Source organism: Ambystoma mexicanum, chromosome 3q (assembly GCF_040938575.1).
Source record: "Ambystoma mexicanum isolate Mex_15411 chromosome 3q, UKY_AmexF1_1, whole genome shotgun sequence".
NCBI classification, from domain to species: domain Eukaryota; kingdom Metazoa; phylum Chordata; class Amphibia; order Caudata; family Ambystomatidae; genus Ambystoma; species Ambystoma mexicanum.
This window is the reverse complement of record NC_090926.1, coordinates 458,075,099-458,093,397: the sequence shown is the minus strand read 5'-3', so window position 1 is coordinate 458,093,397 and position 18,299 is coordinate 458,075,099.

The following is an 18,299-nucleotide window of genomic DNA, read 5'->3' as shown; positions in this document are numbered from 1 at the left end:
ATTATTTCAGTAAGGGACTCCATGGATGCGAGAGGCAAATGATATTGCTTCACAAACACTGCAGTCATTCCAGGGTCTGTGGGAATTGTTGTGGTGTGGATGTCAGTGCGACCACAGTCATATGAGTCTACCACAAAGAGATCTTGAAAATCCAAGAAAACTTGTTTCAACTTTTGCTTCTGTTCCAGAGTCACACAGGCATCAGCTAGGTTGACTCTCTCTTCCACCATCTGCCTGAAGCCTGGAAAGACTTCTGGTTTTGCTATCTTAGCGGCCTCCTCCAGCTGGGTGGAGAAGTCCCTGGTCAGAGTGCTGATTTGGACCGGAGGCTTCAGGTGGGCAAGGCAGCCCTCATGGACCTGGAAAATCACCTCATCCCCTCTGAAGTCACAAGTCACATCTTCCTTACCATAAGGGCAAGAAGTGTACACCAGGAACTTCCCCCCATGCCGGGTGAAAATCCTGTCTGGTGTTGTATTGTCCTCACTGTCACTGTCAAAACAGTCCTTGGGGATCGGTCCTAACAGTTCACTTCCTAAATCAATGGAGAAATGTCAGTCATCAACCGCCATTCCAATGATGGTGCCTGCGGCTAGAGTAATACTCTGTAAGTCGCTGTTATCCACCTCTATTGGAATGGTGTCATGTTCTATGTTGACTAATGGTGTTGGGTTTACCCCTAACCCTTGTTGTTGGAGAGAAGCATTTAGATGAATATAAGCATCAGGGTTTTTCAATTTTTGTCCTCTTTTAACTTTCACTTCCAGGGAGAATTGTCGGGTCCTTTCCGGGATGGTGACTTCCTCTTTAATCTGAATTTCAACTGCATAAGGTAGCAATTGAGCTGACCTAAATGCTTTTTCTGAATCATCAAAGCCCATGGGATTATCCGCTAATCGAGACCAAGCTTTGAAGTTTATTAGGTCCAAACTAATGGCAAAGCGATTGAGAATGTCACTGCCTAAGAAAAAGGCGGCAGTGACGTCTCGCATGACCCAACAATTATGGACTATGCTCTTGTTGCCAATGGAGATTTTGAGCATACACCTACTTGGCAGGAGATGTTTGGAATTAGGTGCTTCCAGGTTCATTTCCCATTTGTCTAGCAGTTTGAATGTTGGAATGGCTGGATCTTTTGGGAGTTGGCGGAACATGGCTTCGCTGATGAAGCTCTTACCGTTGTTCACACACACTCGAGCGAGAACAGAGTCCTTCCCATCATTTAACTGAACAGGGATGAACAACTGCTCTCCAATTTTCTGAATATCAGCCAGACTCTGAGCTGATTTCACATCTTCCTGGACTATAGGAGTGGGAGTTTCTGATTGTGGATTAGTAAAGAATTTCAGAGTGTTTCCTTCCAGTGTGGAATACCACCTTAAATTGGAAGGGAGGTTGATTTTCAGAAATAGAGAGGAAACCCCATCACCAGTCTGTTGTCCTACTGCTAATACTGTCACGTCTGGAATTTGGTTGTTCTGGAAGTGAAATTCTACTTGGTCAGATTTTTGTTCAACCATGTGGCAGGTGCCATTTAAACTAACATGGTTGACACTCTGTTTTAATTTTATTGGTCGGCTAGTCTGGGTCCAGAGGACCTTGTTTACACAATCTATTAGGGGTGACAACCTTCTCAGGAGGTCGTTCCCTAGTAAACAAGGGGTGCCCTCTGGAGTCACTACTATGACCGGGTGTTTCACCTTGTGTCGCCCAATTTTGGTTTCCAAATCTGTACTCCCCTCGACAGGAATTTCCTTCCCGTCAAAGTTCTGCAGTTGTCCAGGAAGAGAGGTGAGAGGAATACGGTAATTCTCCCCCCTTCCTGCATTTAGTTCATCAAAGGCCCTTTTGGACAGAAGGGTAGCTTGGGATCCAGTGTCCACCAGTGCCGAAATTGTACCCTGCCCCTGTACTTGTACCGGGGCATAATATCTTCCCTCCTTCTCCTCAAGGGGGCACAGATAATGCACATTTTTGGACAACTGGTGGGCTAACTTTCTGGTTTTGGACATTGCAAGAAAAGAGATTTGTGCAGAATTCTGTGGAGAGCCTGGGGAATCTGAAAGAAAAAGTTGGCAACTGGAAATGGGTTTGGGTTCTGGGCCACCCCCCCTTTTTGGAGGCAGTCATCAGGATGGGTTTGACCCATGGGATTCTGGTATTGTCGGTTCTGGGATGAGATGATGGGCGGTGGTAGCTCAGTCTCCATATCTCCCCAGTCTGGATTGGAATCCCTTGGGTCCCATTTTTCTTTGGGAGGAGTTCCCCATCTCTAAAGGAGAAGATCCTTTTCCGAGGATCCTCTGAGGATCCCTCTCCCTCAAATTGGAAGATCTGTACCTCCTCCACAAACTGGGCCTGTTTGGATCCTTTGTTTCTCCTACCCCCCCTCTGCTCCTTGGGTGGCAGACTTTCAGGGGCAAGAGATTTTGGTTCCAGTTCCTGGTTTTCCAGGGGCTGTTTACAAGTTGGGAAGGAAGCTTCCTCCAAGGCTTTACACCCCCCTTCCCCTTGCGCCTCCTCCCTGGGAACCGATGGGTTATCGGGGTGCTGCCCCCGTCATTGTTCTGGAGCACCAGGTCCAGAGTTTGGGGCATTCTGCGGTGGCATGCTCATCTGAGGGTTCTGTTGAGCCCTCAGTATGTGACCCAGATCTCGTGCCATATTTTGGACCTGCCGCTCAAGTTGTGAAACCCGCTCAGACTGATACAGGGCTCTATTTTCTCCCCTGGGCTGATCCCGGGAAGGGTAGCTATCCCTTCTCTGGTAATACCCCGGATTGGGAAGATTTGGGTACCCCTCCACCCTTGGCCTCCCCTCTCCCCGATTAGGTTGTCTGGGCTCAGCGAATTGGGGAAAGAAGGATGGATGATTTTGGGGCTGGAAATTGGGTGGATACCTGGGGAAAAAGTTCTGCCCAGGATTTGGTGAATTTCTTCCCTCCTGGGGGAAGTTAGGAGGGAAGTTCCCCGGGTCAGGTGCTTGGCTGGATCCCCCCCCTTGGGCTGGAGGAGTCCACACATAACCCAGGATTGGTCGGTTTCCCTTGTAGCGGGGACTTACATAGTCAGGGGAGCGGGGGACCCCATTTGTGGGACTACCTCCTCGACTCCCTGTCTGTGACTGGGCCGAGGGCCTTCTGGGCTGTGAATTATTTGGTGCAGGCAGGTTTTTAGGCCCCCCCATCTCCAAATCTAAAACGGGGGCAACCTTTACCTCCGCCACCTTGGCAGCAGCAGGGGTGCTGTTGCTTTTGGGGTTTTTCTGCGCATTACTTTTATTTTCTATGGGCTTCTGCACCTCATAGATCCAGGTAGCCTGTTCAATGACCCAGTCTAAAGATCTTTTCTCATGAAAATCTCTCACAAGCTGGGTCATTATGTATTTGGGTAAGGCATGGAAAAACGTATTGATAAATTCTCTGCTATCCGTGCGCACCCTTCTGGTGGTCTGCGCAAAAGCACGCTTTAATTCTTGCACAAACTCTTGTGGGGCCTGATCCTCTCCACATTGCAAATTGTAGGCTGCCTTGCGATCCTCTTGAGGATTTCTGTGCACAGAAAAATGTTTCAAGACGGCCGCCTTGTATGTGGACCACTTTGAATGGTTTTGATCCTCCAGCCCTGCAAAGAAACTGGAGTATTCTGGTGAGAAGGTCCATCTGACGTACTGGATGCAGCTACTGCTGTCCTTCAAATGGAAAGTCTCCATCATTTGCTCATAGAGCTCCAAGTGTTCCCAAACAGAATACTTGGCGTTCTTATGATAAGGCGTGATGACACTCCTTATTGCCTTTATTTGTTTCAATGGGTCCTTAAGCAAGGCCCTTTTTGCCTTATTGGCCTTTTTGGTTCGGGTAACCCTGGTCCATTCATCCTCTGACTCAGAAGCACTGCTCCCAGAGGTGCCCGTCTGATCTTCCAGGTTTTCCCGGATTCTGCGAGCCTGGGAATGGCTGGCAGAATGTGGGGACCTGGTCTCCTGTGTCCTGTAATGCTCAGAGGAGTCTTCAGATCCCTCCTTGCTGCCAGGATTTGATGGGTACCCCCCCCACTGACCTAACTGGGCAGAGGTTTTCAGGATGCCCTTAATGGGCCTACTCTCCTGGGGGTCCTCACTAAATTGCACTGTGCTTGGGTGCCCATACCCGGATACCCGCCCCTCCATTCCTGGGTGCTACTGGCCTATGAGCCCCATACCTTTGGCTGGATAGTAATCTGCCATTCCTGTGGCCCTGTGCTCATGCGCGCCAGGGGACATGGGGGTGGCAGAGTCCAGGGACTAGGAGAGATGAAGGCCTCTGGTACCAGGGCTCCTGAGGTTATGCTCAGGCGTTTCCCTTTCCCAGCGAACCTTGTCTCTATCAGCCCCTGCTCCCTGTTGCAATGCAAGAGCCTGTGCTTTCAGTTCCTCCGTTAAGGCCTTGCTAGACTCTATCAGTCTCTCCTGCATGGCTACCTGTTGCTGGAGCCTATCATTGTGCTGACAGAGAGCCTCGTTTTCTCTCTGTGTCCCCTGATTGGTCCTGGAGTACTGGGCCAGTCTCTGCTGCAGGAGGGTTACCTCCTCAGTCCCATCCCTACTGGCCTGCTCCTTTCTTGCCAGAGCCTCCTCCACCCTCCTGGTGTGATCTAGCAAGCCCTGATGCTCTTTTTGGAGGTCAACCAGCCCCTGGAGGGCCAAATGATTTTCTTCAATTTTTCTTTTTAAATGGCAGACTTCCTGGCCTAAGGTATCCCTTTGCTGACCAAGAGCCTGCATTTGTGACGCCAGGTCGTCCCTCTGCCTTTGAAAGGCACCAGATTTCTGGCGTTCTTCATCAAACTCTGCCTGGGTATCCAGGTCTTTCAAAATCAATGTATTGCTTTCCTCTTTCTCTCTATCTAGTTGGATTTACAGGGTGGCTACCTGCTCTGTGCATGCCCTGTTGAAATTGATCTGTTGCTCCAGCTTTTTCTGGCTCTGCAGTAAGGAGTCCAAACTGTCTTGGTGCTCCTTCTGCAAAGCCAGAATTCTGGTATCCTGGTCTGTCTTTTCCTGTTGCAGTATATCCATGTCATCTTTTATTTTAATTATATACTGCCGACTATCATTTTCTGGCTCCTGGCTCCTCTGCAGCCTCTGCTCAGAAGAGACCAGGTCAGATCGGGCCTTTTCTAACGTCATCTGTTGCCTATTTGCCAGATCTTGGCCTTCAGCACATTTGTCCTGCATGGCTCCCATATATAGATACAAATATGCCGCTATCCTGGCAATCTTATTGTGTTCATCTTTGGCCTTAGAAGCCATATATAATTCACTCAGGGCCACATGTAATGGACCCTGATCTCTCCATATATCTGACCCTGTTTCAGTGACCTGTTGCGCGATTGCCTGCAACCAGACTGTTTGGTCCTGATGAGTCCACTCACCTCTCACAAATAGCTTATGTAAGAAGTGCTCTCCGGCTATTTTCATATCTACCAAGGTCGTCATTCTGGAATTTGAGTTCCTTCCTGACTTACAGAAGTTTGTATTTTATTTTGCAAAACAGACCGTTTCCTTAGAGCGTTCCTTTGAGGGATGCTTTCACAGTGTAAAACAGCGTGGTGATCTAACCGGATATGTTTATCTGGTCAGTTGGCACACTGTATTAATCTGCACAAGTGATAGATCTAACCCAGAATCTCCAGCTACGAGCCGCCACTTTGTTAAGCGGCTTCACTTCAACACTACAGCTAAGTCAATGCCTAGTCTGGTGTCGGGGGGAAATTCTCCCGGGGCCGGCTGGGCCGTCCGCGGACCTCCGGGCAGGGAGGCCCCAACTCCTCCCGCGTATCCCAAAAATGAGTATGAGGCACACGCAAGAAGCAAGGTGATTCTGCTGTTTATTAAACAAACGGCAGGGATGGGTCAAGGATCGTACGTGTCCGTCCTGACACACTCTCTCAATTCGTGGGGCTCGCAGGCCCTTTTTACTTTAGTATGACGCGCTACTTGCGTCACCTGGGAAAGTTAGCAAAAAACCTATCGCCAATCTGGATTGGTTCCTCGAGTGGTAGGGTTAGTATAGCATACGTATAGAGAATGCTGTTAGTGGTTGAGGGTCAGTCAGGTGGTATACTTGGGTTGTCCCTTCAATTAGATACATGAAAATTGTTACATGAAGACCCCTGAGGATTGGCTAATGTTAATGGCGTCAGTGATAAGAGCCCCATGTTCTGATTGGTCCACTCGCGAGCCCCCCAGTCTGGGACCATCGCTGTTCCCAGCTCGCGGTGCACCTGTCATTTGCAACAATGTATAACTATGGGTATGTGCAGACAATGCGAGGATTTGTTCATATGTTGGAGGGCAGACTACTCCCACTGCCGCAGATGTTCATTGAGTCGCTTAATTGTTGCTGCCTGTGTCTAAAAACGTGGGATCCAGGCGCCTCCCTCCTCCTGGGCCTGGCACCCTGTCAGGTTCGGCTTGGTCACGTGAGGAGATACCGTGGTTGAAGCAGAATTCTGCACATTTAATATTGCATCTTCCACTGTGTGCCTGGCTTAGTTTGCAGGTGTGGCCTTGGCTTCGGCTTGTGGCATGTGAGTTTGCAACATTGTGCCCTTGACTGTCTGTTCTTGCCGGGCTCATTCTGCAGGGTCAGCAATTGTACTCTTGCTCGTTCAATGTTCATGGAGGCTCTTGCTTGCGGCCTACTTGGGCCTGGTGCATAGGTGGGGACGTTTGATGCACGGCGCTTTAGGTTATGGTATCATATTGTTTTATCCCCAGTATCATATCTTCGTTATATTTCTCATTGCAATGCATGGGGTAGGAGAAGCGTCAGCACGCATTTTAGATGGGTTCGTTGTGCGCCTTGCGTTTCTGCATTTTGAAAAAAGCTTATGTGAAAATAATAAAGATGCGCGTCAGTGGGTGTGCCCGTCACCTACGTCATAGCACTGGATATGTTCTTCGTGTGGATTGGTGTGGGAGTGTCCAGTGTGCATGTTTGCACGGGTGTGCTGACCATTGGCTAGGTCGTCATGGCATCTCTAACGATGTGTTCATTTACTGTTGAATGGTTCAGTCGAGTTCATCCATGCCGCAGGCGTCGGCATGAGCAGGGCAGGCTGGTGGGCAGGCTGGTGGGCACATCCGTATGTTCCTGTACCAGGGTATTTGGTCGTCTGGTAGATAGGCAAACTCCTCTCGTGGCGGATGTCTGGGCCGCAATCCTCTAGGCCAGGGGCGTGAGGGGACTGGTGGGAGTCTTTTGTTCCATTCTCCCACTTCAGTCCCCCCTCTGGTCGACTTGTCGACCACAAACATATCTTTTTCCTTATCTCCTCTTACTCTCCATATTTTAGTTACTCCCATAGTGGTTGACATGGTCTTCAAATGACCAATACATATATACACAGGTTCCTCCAGGTGTGCAGTATACCCATTTCCCTATGTAGCTCCTTGGGTTTCTTGGGTTTTCGAGCTTCACAGATGGTGGGTCTAGGTGGTTGGTGATGATCTGTTTGCGCAGTTTTTCTCTCTCTTTTATTATTATGCCTGTGTGCTGGCCATCGTCTGCCGGCATCAAGGGGTGCATACCAACCATTTCGATCATTTCGTCTGTGGTGCGTGCCTTCCGGGCCTTCCAGAATCTTATTATGATCAGTACAGCTCCTGCCAGTATTATGCATCCAACTACAATCTTCAGTCCATCCGACAGCCAAGATGGCATCCACGACCATAACAGTGAAAACCAGCTGCCATCCTTCTTCACTCCTTTACTTTCATTCATCATTTTGGAGTGCATCTGGGCCAGTTGTGATACTGCTTCTGTCAGTGTACCATTGTCAGCATCGTTAGCAGGAATGAATGTGCAGCATGATTGTCCTATCTTTGCGCATACTCCTCCTTCCATTGCTGTAAGGAGATCCAATACATATCTGTTCTGTAGTGCTACCATCCTCACTGCTCGCAGTTCCTCTTTTATTGCGTTGAATCCATTTACTGTAGAATTAATTGTCATCATTAGCTCCCATCTAGTTATCTGGAGCCATTGTACGTTTGCGTAAGCTTGTAGTCCCGGATGTATTATTGACGAGAAGAACATTGTGCTCTGCTGAATAGTCTGTGTTCTGGTGGAATTGACGTGAGTGCTGTTTCCGACCTTCCCCATAGGTAATTTCCTGTCGGAGGTTCTCCTTGTCTTTTCTTTCTATTCAGGACATTGTTGTTGTTGTTGTTGTCTTCGTTCTCTGGCCCCTTCTGAGGTTTTACAGATCTCTTCTTCCTCTTGTTTCCTTCATCCATTTTAGGGAAGTTTGCCATGTTCACATGTTTCTGGGGCACCACTAGTGATGGTACATTAACGTGTACCATTGTACATATACCATTCCACAGAGGGGGCAGTGTGTGGTATGCCTTGTCTCCGCAGGCCCAGTAATGGTCCATTAATACTGCTGTTCCTGCTCCCCCCTCAGGTAACTCCACCACGCTTGCACAGTTGGTGTTGTATCCCATGTCCACTTCTCCTCTATGTTGGTAGCATACCTTAGGTGCAGACAGCGGCAGTATGGTTATTGGGTCTTCATCCTTCTCTATCCACGTTAGCATGGGTACATACTTGACCCAAATCGTCCAACATCTGTCATTGTGTTCATTAATAGTTGTAATATTTTCTCTTGTTACCATGTTGCTGCCAATCACTCCTATGTCCCATTTGTTGTCCATGTACACCTTCCCTGTTATTGTTACCAGTGGTCTTTCCCAACATCCTTGTTTACCAGGAACTTCAGTGGCGTACCAGTCACATGGTAGGTATTTTAGTGTTACTTTCTTTGTTTCTCCCTTTTCAGGACCACTTGTCATGTATCTGAATGCCTCAGCATGCAAACTGCTCTTGTGGTAACTCAAATAAGTCTTGAGGAAGTTGTTTTCGTATGGATATGTGTCTCGTGTTTTCCACACCAGTTTCACCACCGTCCCTTGAAATCTCCCTTTCGTTTGGAACAGTGCTAGGTATATTATACATCGTGCTGTCTTTTCATCTATTTCCGTGGCAACGAATGTTCGAGAAGCGCTCATGGTGTATGGGATCAATGAGCAGATGTAGCAGCTGTCTTCTGTTGTCTGCTTACCTATTTGGGTCATGTGTTGGTACCACATGTTGTTCGAGACGTGTGCTGAATCTGTTATGTAGTTATCAATACCTTTATTATCTGCGTATGTGCTGAGTTTAACTCTATTCCCCTTATGTGGGATCTTGCTAGTACCACCTGACGTGACACCTGTTGCAGCCATGGGTGGGGGCATATTAGGTTTGGATACAGCCAAAATATTGATAGCATAACTTTTCTGCCATACAGAGGCAGCCAAAAACCCGGTGATCATCAAAATCCCTATCATCTTTATTACAGGGGCTAGTCTCACCGGCATTTTGCTCTTACCTTGCTGCAGTCCGACAGCTTATTCTTGCGACGTTAAAGTTGCCCGCCTGAAAATTCTCAATAGGCTTGTTATTATTGTTAGTTGTTGTTTTCAAGCTCTCCCTATCAAGTAGTCGTTCAGTGCCCAGGCGAAGAGCTGTTCCCATGCCAATCTAAGCGATCTGTCTCTTAGGGCAGGCAAGTGTTGGTGAAGATGGCGCATTGATTGTTCTATGGCCAAGATAAATGCTGTGTAGTAGACACGTACCCTCCTTCTTTTCAGGTACTTTGGCCTTTTTATGTGATAGACAAATTGGTGTGATTGCTCTTCAGGGTAGTTATCGTCTGAGGGTAGCATCTACTCCTGGGCAATGAACTTTGTTAGTTATCTGTTTTCTTAGCAACACAATAATACGCGGTACCTGCATGTGCGAGAAAGAAAAAAGAGAACATTCAAGTGTTTACATGTGTATATGTGCAAGACAATGTCCTTCAATTGGGTGGTTACTGTGGTGGGTAGGGGATCGATGGGCAGAGGGTTTGGGCTCAGCTGGCGGAAGTCTCTTTACTCTTTGATCGTGTGACCATGGGGTGGACGGTATAGGAATTACCAGTTTCAGTAGTTGTCTCTGGGGAATCTGGGGGGTGGCAGGGTATGGAGACACTTAGGTCGTCAGCTGTGGTATAAGTCTCTTCCTCCATGGGTGACGCTGTTGCTGTTCTTCCAATGGCCCTGTCGGTGACGCTAGGGCGGGTCTGGAGTTTGCAGATCTTTACGTCGTGTAGGTGATTCCAAGCACGTTTGTCCTGCAACTTTACTGCTCTCGTAGATACCTCCTCTACCAGGTGGGGGCCAGTGAAGCGTGGGCTGTTCCACTTTCTATTGAAATTGCGGAGTAGCACGTGATCACCTTTAGCAATTTTGCACAGTTTTTCCTTTTCCAATTCTTTATCCACGTCTTCTTGTTGATCACTCTTAGACCCGCCCCGCGTGCGCTCGAGCTGTTGAGACACAAACACTACACTAGTAACCAAAGAAGACACATATTGGTACATTTCATCACCAAGAACAGTTGCAGTGTTTTCATAGTCTGTGAATGCCCTTGATGTTGGCGTTAGAGGAAGGCGCATTTGTCGTCCGGTCACCACCTCATGAGGAGTGAGGTGGTGGTCGGAGCCTGGTCTATTCCTCAGCTCAAATAGAGCTAGCGGAAGGCAATACAACCAACTCTTCTTTGTTGTTTGCTGTATCTTTGCAATTGCCTCCTTCAGTAGGCCATTCAGGCGTTCGCATATACCGTTGGCCTGTGGGTGATATGCACATGCAAATTTATGCTTGATGTTCAGTAAGGATGTGATGTGCTGGAACATTTCATTAGCGAAATGCGGGCCATTATCCGACCGCAGTACCTCGCACACTCCCCACCTGGGGAAAACCTCCCTCACTAGAAATTTAGCTGCTCTAAATGCGTCTGGATGTGAGCAGGGTCCTGCCTCAATCCACCTGGAGAATGGGCATACTACTACAATCATATACCTATTTCCTTGACATACGTTGATCATATCAACATAGTCAATATGGATGTGGAGGAATGGTCCCTCTGGCCGGGGTATAGTACCTTTTTCATCACTTTCAGCGTGTGACCGGCCGTAAACTGTTGACATGTGAGACAATTGCTGATAAAATTTGTCACATGGGAATTTAACTCGGGACAGAACCAATCTTCCCTAATTCGTGCTGCAATAACTTCCTTGCCTGTGTGGGCTGGGTGGTGGAGTTGGCTCAGGGCGGTGTTCAATAGTGCCAATGGCATTACCATCTTTCCAGTGTTACCCTGGCGCCATAGTGCGTCAGTTGGTGACATTGTACATCCTCTTTTTACCCATATTTCTTTTTCTGCCATTGGTGCAGCCGCTTGTAACTCCATTATCTGTGTGGCTGTGAGATGGGTGTACCCTTCTCTTATCATCATCTCTTTAGCTATCCCCCTCCCTCTCCCTCCCTCTGACTCTGGGGGGTTCCATATCTCACCAAAATATGCAGAATACTTCGCATGTGCGTCTGCTGCTGCATTTCCTTTTGAGATATGATCTTCTCCATTAGTGTGTGCGGTACATTTAACCAAAGCTAATTCTTGTGGGTCATTTATTACTTCAATTAGTTCAGCTAATAAGAGAGCATGTTGCACTGGGGTGCCGTCAGCTCTCCTAAACCCTCTTCTCCTCCATTTGGACAATCCTGAGTGGACAGTAGACGTGACATATGCGCTGTCAGAATATATAGTCACTCTTTTGTCAAAGCTTTCCTTTAACGCCAAGATCAGTGCAACCAATTCTGCTGCTTGAGCAGAGTAATGTTGTGGTAATTGTACGCATTTCACCGCCACACATACCGGTTCTTCTGTCATTTTTACCACTGCTGCCCCAGTTCTCCTTATCCCATCACTTTGGTCTATTGTTGATGACCCATCAATGAACAAGAGCTCTCCTCCATCTAGTGCGTTCTCTTCAACTTTTCTAGTACATGAGTACATTTCGGTAGTCTGGGTACAATCATGTGCATAGTCTCCTTCCTCAATTACTTCCGCTATAAACCTTGCAGGATTAACTGTGCTGCATCTAACAATTGATAATTCTGGTCTAGATAAGATGATCTCATAACCTGACGCCCTCTGCGTGGTTAGTGTGGACTTAGGCTTGTTCAATATTGCAAATAGTGCATGTTCCACAAATAGTGTGGTTGGGCACCCCATTGTGATTGATGATGCTTTCTCTACCGCAAAGGCTGCTGCGGCGAGACCTTGTTCGCAAGGGAAATGTCCTAACATCACAGGATCCAAGTGACCACTGTAAAATGCTACTGGTTTGTAACCCATGCTTGTTTTTTGAGCCAACACTGCTTTCATTACTGCAATGTGAAAATAGAAAAAATTGTCGTTCATAATCTGGGGTGGCCAGTACCGGAGCAGTTGATATTGCATCTTTCAGTTCATCAAAGGCCTCTTTCATTTCCATTGTCCACCCCAATTTTTTCTCCCCTTTGTTAGCTTCTTTTAATGCCTCAAGTAGGGGTCCTATGTATGAGCTGTAATCAAACACCCAACCTCTAAAGTAGTTGCACAGTCCCAGGAACTGCTGCAGTTCCTTCACTGTTTGGGGCAACAGCGTTTTTGATATGGCCTGTGTTCTTTGTGGTGCAATCTTTCTTCCGTATTGGGATATGAGCTGACCAATGTATAGTACCTGTTCCTGACAGTACTGTAACTTTTCTTTGTCTACCTTGTAACCTTTTTCAGCCAATATTGTCAGCATCTTTAATGAGTCCTCTCTGCATCTTTTTTCGCTTGTGCTGCAAATTATTATGTCATCGACATACTGCAACACTGTGCTTTCCACTTCAATGTTACCCAAGTCCATCTGTATTACTCTGTTGAAAATTGAGGGTGACTCGCAGTACCCTTGTGGCAATCTGGTGTGTTTCCATTTTGTGTTTCTGTACGTGAAGCTTGTTAGATCCTGTGAGTCTAGGTGCAGGGGTATTGAGAAAAAGGCATTTTTGAGGTCAATCACTGTAAATCGTGATGCCTCTGCTGGAATGCCACACAATATTGTGGCCGGGTTTGCTGCTATGTGGTATTCTTCTTCCACTATGTTGTTCAAGGGCCTGAGGTCCTGGATGAAACGCCAAGACCCTCCTTTAGCTGGGTATACAGCTGTGTTACATGGTGATTCTGACGGTACCAATATGCCATTATTTATAAGGGCCGTTATTGTTTCATATATGCCCTCATCTGCTTCTTTTGATAGTGGGTATTGCTTCACTCTAGGGAGTATTGAACCTTTTTTCAATTTTATTCTTACTCCCCCTATGCTCTTTATGCACCCCACGTCATAGGGACTAGTAGTCCATAATGATGTTGGTACTTTTGCCATATCCTCCTCAAAGAAGGGAACTGGAGTGGATGTGGGTGCTTCAAGTGTCATTGCAATTTTCTGTGCCACCTGTTTGTATGTTACTCTTAGCCAAATGTCTACACTCATCATAAATACCATTTCACCTTCTTCCTTTTCTTCTGAGAAGAGCTCCTCGTCTGACACCTGGGTGAGCCTGCATACCTCTGCTAGGGCTATCACTGCCCTCCATGCTCTTCCTTCTCTGTCTTGGGCATGTACTGCGATGTAATCAGCAGTTGCTATAATGCTCTCTATGCTCACTGAAATCACCTTTCCTTCTGGTTCATTGGCTGGTGTTTCTGGTCTGAACAAATATGCTGTTGGCCTAGTCCAGATCTTTCCTTCTATTCCTGGCATCCATGCAAATGCCATGTCTGTTCCGTACTGGAATAGTTCGCCATCTACTGGCTCAGCCCTAATCACTGTCTGTCCACAATATGCTTGCATAATTTGTCGTGCAGTGAGCATGTTTATTCTTGGAGTGGAGCAAATTATGCCGTCCTCCGTAAAGGAGATCGTCATATTCAACCTTCTCATTATGTCTCTCCCTAGTATGTTTACTGGTGAGGCCCTAGAATATAAAAGCGGGACGGACATGTCATAATTCCCTATTGATAAGGGAATGTTATCAGTAAAGGGAACCAACCCCCTAGCCCCAGAGAATCCTTGGGTGTTCATGGCTTCACCTGACATCTTAAATTTACCTTCCCTTATGCAAGACCGGGTCGCCCCGGTGTAAACAAGGAATGACAATTTTTTGTCACCTATCGTTACCTCTATGCGTGGTTCCTCCGCACTATTAGGTGTTGCCGACAGGATGGGACACACCAAGGCCGTCTGTGGGCTGTCCTATTGTGGGTATAATGATTGACCACTTCCTGTGTAAGGGTTGTGTCCCAGGACCGTCACCCTTCCCAGTTGTGTTTGCTGTAGTTGTGTATTGGTGGAGGTTATGTTATGGTCTTGAATTTGGGCAGGTTGCTGTACTGCCTGCACTTGAGGTTGTTGTGTTATCGCTACCTGTTATTGTGGCAGTGAATATGTCTGTGGCTGTTGTTGTGTTACTAGTTGTTGCTGCCAATTTCCCGGTTGCAATGCCTGCTGTTGCTGGATGCCCTGCTGTTCCTGTGTAGGCCCTTGTTGTCCCCATTCTCCCCATGATGGTGTGCCTAGTCTCATTCTACATGTGCGTGACATGTGCCCTAGTAATCCACAAATCCAACATACCGGTGGTTCCCTGTTCTGCCATGGAAAGCTCCCTGAATTGTCCTGGTATACTGGTTGCCCGGTGGGGTAGAAATTTCTTAATCCTCCCCCTTGCTGTTGTGTGTTATAGCCGTATCCCATCCCCCTCATCATTCCTCCCCTTCCCCTGTTATAATTATAATATCCAGCTCCTGGTGTTGAGTATCCTCCTCCCATGTTGGTCGTGTATGGTTGGGGTGGTGGCAGCTGTTGTGCTACAATCTGTGATGATTGTATTTGGGAGGGATTTTGTGCAGCCACTACTTGTGTGGGGTTTTGGGTCATTGTTGCAGGTGTAGTTATTAGTGCACCTTCCATCGTGTATTTAGTAAGTTTTTTCTGTACCAATTTAGCCTCTTCCGATTTTCTATCCTCTTCCTTTTGCTTCATTTTTTCTTGCCATGTCCTACAATGATGTACTATCGTCAGTTGTATTTCTGGCCATGCTTTTGCTTCCATCCCCACTACCTTCTTCAGTTGTTTCTGAACTGCTTCAGGGAGCCCTTGTATTAGTATATGGTAAAATATTGCTGGTGTTTTGTCCCATTGTTCTCTAGTTTCCATACGCCACTTCTCTTGAATTTCCTGGATATAATCAACAGGATCTTCGTTCTCACGCATCTTGCGTGAGGTAATTGCTCCTATGTCTGATGTGTCTGGGTACTGTACCCTCAGCGCTTGACATAATGCATGTCTGCAGTTTGCGAATGGTGCCCCATCGTGTGATGTGTTTGTTATTGTGACCCCAGGGAAGCCTGCTCTCTTCCAGATGTCATCTGCTGCATCCCCCAATATTGATATTAGAAGGCCCTTTACATCCCCCACTGCCAGTTTCTGTCCTGCGGTGTGTTTTTCCATTTCATATATCCATTTTCCCGCACCTCCACTTAATGATGGGAGCCTGCACTTTATATTTTCCTTGTCAGCATGCTTCCAAGGGACGTATTGTGGTCTAACCCCTCGCCTCTCCAGAAGTGGCATTATGTTGTGTCCTGTTTGACCCCCTGGGTTCCACAAAATCGAGTCCACGCACCCCTCCTCTTCTCCCGTGTCTCCTACATCGTCAATTGTGTCCATATTTCCCCTGCTCGTAACTGTTTCTCCTCCATCTCTTCCCCTTCTTTCATCATTTCCTTTATTTAATGTGGGCGTGTGTATTCGTTCTCCCTGCCTGCGTCCAGGGAGGTCTCTAAGCCTGCTTGCATAGGGTGTCAGTTCGTGGGAGAAGGGTGCGAGTTTAGGTGGGCATGTTGCACGTAATGAGTGCGGGGTGGTGGAGCATGTTGGACGGGATGATGAGGGTGTAGCTGCACGTGTCTGTCTTCCCGCCATTCCTTGCTCTTCCCCCTCACTTCCTTCCAGTTCTTCCTTTCTCCTACAGGCCCATGGTGAGTCTCTATTTGTCCGGGTGATGTATAATTTATCTAGGCTTTCCCTTTCACTATTTCTTCCTTCCTTCTCCATTCCTTCTTCTTCCTCACTACAAAATTCATTCATAAATGGCAACCCCCAATCTGTCTTTTTCCCCCTAATCGTTACTGTTTTTAAGTCTATTAGATCCGTTCCTCCCTTTTCTTCTTTACCAAACGCTCCCCTTTGTGCTGATGTTGTTGCTACTTCTGTGTCTCTGTATACATACCTCCTTACTTCACTCTCCCCTCTCCTATCTTCTCCTTCCCCTTCATTTCTCTCCGCTATTTCTCTACCAATTTCCTCTCTTTTCTTTTTTAATTCCTCCATTACTTCACTACTCATCTTTTCCAATATCCTTTCATCTTCTTTCTTCCTTTCCCATCTCGCCCTTTCCCGTTCTAATATACTCTCTATCATCCTCCCTTCTTCGTATTTCCTTGTCGTTTCTGATAGTAATCTCCTCTTCCATATTGCCATTTCTTTTTCATTCTCTTCTTCCTCTCTTTTCCTGTCACGCAGTGCTGCTCTGGATACCCTTTCTGCTACTGCCTTTACCCTTTCGGCTTCTCTCTTTTGCTCCTCAGTTCGTTCCCTCATTTTTTCCAACTCATTCTTACCTTCTTTCCTTTCCCGGGCTCTCTCTCTTTCCTCCCTCTCGAGCTGCTTGATCAGTGCATTCTGCTCATCCCTTAATTCTGCTAATCGTTCCTCCAAAATCTCTTCCTTTTGTCGTAACAGCTCTTCCCCCTTTCTTTTCCCCTGTTCCCCTTTCATTTCACTCTCCCTGGTATTATCCTCGTCCATTTTCCTTACTACCTCCTTCTCTTCTCCTGTTAATGAACCTCGTAATTTTAATAGAACCTGCGCAGCTACCCACTCATCATGTCCTATTTCCGCGATCTGCTCTTCTCCAGTCCTCCCCTCCCCTGCTGGCATCTTCCTATGAGCTGATCCCGTCGTACTAGTCCGCTCCCCTCCCGTGTGGCCACCTGTAGCTGTATATGGTGGCAGGCTGTATGCCGGGTTCGAGTACCCCTCAGCCGCCCTTAATTGTTCTCTTGCTATTTCTCCTAGTTCTCTTAAAGGATACAACCCCCCTCCCTCCATTTTCACTACCTTCGCTAGGGGTATACCGTCGCTCGGTTCCTTTTTTATTTCATTTTCGTTTGAGTTGTTACTCTTTTCTCCTCCCTCTTGTCCGTTCCCCGTGTTCTGTGTGCCTTCACTCTCTTTTTCCCCATTCTCTCCTTCCTCCTTAATCTCCTTTTCTTCCGTTGTTTCCCCCACAATGAACATTCCGTTTGGTCCTGGTCGGGACCCTTGGAACATCCTCCATAAGTTAAACACCTCCACGTGGTCTGTCAACTTCTTCCCCTTGTATGTGTTATGCAGATGGGTTAATAGTGAATGTTGGGTATATGGGTCGAAACTGCCATTAGGCGGCCAAGGTGTCGTCATTTTGTTGTCCGTCCCCTGTGTCCATTCTATGCTGTATTTGATCAGTTTCTCCCTATGGGGTGACAGCGTTTTACATATGTGCTGTAGCGGGGTAGTGAGGGTGTTCCCCCACCCTCCCGATCCTGTCCCGTATGACATAGTAGCACTTCACTTTTTTTATCCTACCCCTATCTGGTAGCGGTTATCTTGCTAACAGTGTACGCTATACAATCTTAGATCTTTACCTGGCCCCGTAATTTTGGGGACTTGCGATTGTCCGCTAAGGAAAAATAGTAAAATATAGCATTTGCATTTGTATACTCTTTTCTTTACGACCCCCTGCGGCCAAGGCGCACGTAGCCCCCTGCGGCTGCGTGCCCCGTGTGACGTTCTTGTACAGCCGTCCCACTTTCTTATACCCCTCCTCCTCTTTCTTCACTTGCCGTGGTCGGCGTTCTCCGTGCGCATCCACTTCCCCCTTTTCACCCTCCCCCAATCTACTTGTTACCGTTTATCTCCGTCTCCACTCCCTTACCATAATTCTCTTCCCCACCACTCTCCGAAAGAAAAAATGCCTCGTGTTCGAGATGTCCTATGAAAGCCCTACTGGTGACGTCACCGATCTCCTCCAAAACTACAGGTAAGTTCTTCACATGTTTTTAAAAGTTCAAAATACGCTTATAATCTACCCCTGTTAACCCCACAGCTGTCTTCCTGTCACGCCTGGAACAAGGTAATCAACAATATAATTGGACTGCGCACACTGCGTCGCCTCGCGTGTGATACGCCCCTCGACAGGAGGGCTTAACCAGCCAATTATCTTCCGTATTAGGCAACCAGCTAGCTACCGCCTAC